Below are 2536 nucleotides of genomic sequence, written 5' to 3' on the forward strand. Positions count from 1 at the left end.
CTTATTATCCAAACTTGAAAACATTCCACACAAATGTGGTATCAAATTATTTTGGAGAGGATACTTTTTCCGTCATATGTAATGATTATGTGTTCATGACATACTTTTTCCCCATAAATTGGGGATTACTGAGGTGTCAAGTTTTTTGGGTTTTTTTTACACGGTATGAAGCTGTGAATAGTGACCGGCCGAATAATAGATAGATCTAAAACCTCGTGGATTTAACTAAGATAAATAAAGGCTAAAAGATTTAAAATTTAAATCTATTGAGATTTGAATTTAAATCTTTTGAGATATAAAAGTTAATCCTAAGATTAAAGGGCAAGTCCACCCCCAACAAAAGTTATTTGAATAAAAGGAGACATAATAATATTAAAGTATAAAACTAAAAATTTCATCAAAATCTGATGTAATTTAAAGAAAGTTGTGATATTTCGATTTTTTGGGCAGAATTTCACAAAATAGTATTTACACATCTTTTTGAGGGGACCGATGACATCACCTACTTACTATAGCTAGTGTATTTTAGTAATTGAAATATGGAATATTCAAATTTTCATCTCATTGACATGTAAAAAAAAAGTTATATTCCTCACTTAACATAGGAAGTACCAACATTTTTTTGTTCCAATCAAGAGGGTTTTTATTATTCGCAATTCTGAAAAAATATATGAAATATTGTATAATTCAAACAATGAAAAAACAAAAGTGATATGAGTGAGTGACATCATCGACCCTCTCATTTACATTATTACTGAGTTGTGCATATAACTGCTTTGTGAAATAAATGAAACTTTAAAAATGTCATAGTTTTCTCATTAACAGCTGATGTTCATGAAAAGTTCAGTGTTTAGAGACAGAAAACAATAAACTTTATGAAAAATTGACCTAACCCCTTTTGACAAATGAGTTCTTCAGAAGAGTATTGTTGCAAAAGGGGTTGGTTAGGTCCACTCCAAGAAAATATTTTTTTTTATTCTCCCATATTGCAATATTCTTATGCGAAACTGAATTTTCATGATACCCTTCCTTGAGAACATAAAATTGGGTATAAAAGAAATCTACCTGTTTTCATATTTTTTACGATATTCTTTTCCAAAAAAATTATGTGTGGACCTAACCCCTTTTGCAACTAAACTGAAATGGACCTAACCCCTTTTGAAAAGAAAGTGATTTTTCTTTGCCATTTTAGTTTACTTTTTAATAGGAATTTCAACTTTTCTTTGGTATCATATTATAGAGCTACTAAAAATCTATACATTGAGTTTTTGAGACATAAAAATCAAATTTGATGAAAAATGGACCTAACCCCTTTTGCAAGTGAGCTCTTCAAATACGTAGCATGTCCAAGTTTAAGTGGGAATATGAAAAAAAATTATCTCGCGCTATGCGCTCGCATGAAATGTTTAGATGGATATGCAACCAGTATACCAAAAACGCTTATAGACCTTTCAAATTTTAGGTCACAGTATAAAAAAGATTAGCTCGCGTTTCGCGCTCGCATCAATTGTTCAGATATACATATATGTTCACGGTTACAAAAAGTGATTAGAATGTCCGATCGGGAAACATATATCTGAAAATACCCCCCCCCCCCATTGCCGAAAACTGGATCCGCCCCTCCTGGTAAAGAAGTTACAGCTCCCGGGCCGCTCACATAAATTTAGTAAGGCCTACTCTGACGAGAAATTAAACTAAATTAAAACCCCAAAGTGCTTGAAATTCTAGGAGCCTATGCTTTCTGGTCGCATTTATTCTTTTCAACATGTGGTATTACACAATATTCATGGATATATATTTTTCATGAATACATTTAAAAAAAGTGATCTTCGATTGCTTTTTTCACGTGATTGTGAACTATGATAATTCAACATGCATTTTAGGCATCTATGTTTTCCTGGCGGGGGCGTCATTTTTCGAAAAGTTCGCAGAGCTGAGGCGCCAAAATTAGGTCGGGCCCCTCGGAGTGCAAAATCATGGAAACGCGCCTGTTTTCCGTCTCCTCCTCTCGGCTCCTCCACCGCTTTTTCCTCTTTATTCTCTTGTTTTATTACTTCATACTATGTGCCGATCAACACGCAGGATGAAAAAGAAACTTAAATTGTTTGATAGTCAACTTATATGAATAGATCAGCTCAGAGGGTCAAAATCTGGTTTGATATTAAACAAAAAGAACTTTTGCAAGTACCAAATTGGGGGTATAAACTTGAGGTAGAATTTTGCCAACGAAATTATTACCCATTACATATTCATTAATTAATTTACCGTTTTAAAATAAATATTTATGGATCAGATTGACTCAGATAAACAAATGCCTACAACTTTCGTCTGATGAGGACGTGGCCGTGCTGGAATGAAAGTAATTGACAGTTAGCCTCTGCAGAGATAGTAATTGATATTAAATGCAAGGGTGGCTCCAATAGTGCAATCATGCAGCTCCATGTTACGGCTGTTGGCAAACGTGGACTAATTCGATGACCCCATAGGCTGCCTCGATCTGCCGTACTGGTGGAATCGTCTGCCACTCGCGCGCCCC

The sequence above is a fragment of the Lytechinus pictus genome, unplaced genomic scaffold (assembly GCF_037042905.1).
Source record: "Lytechinus pictus isolate F3 Inbred unplaced genomic scaffold, Lp3.0 scaffold_20, whole genome shotgun sequence".
Lineage (NCBI taxonomy): Eukaryota > Metazoa > Echinodermata > Echinoidea > Temnopleuroida > Toxopneustidae > Lytechinus > Lytechinus pictus.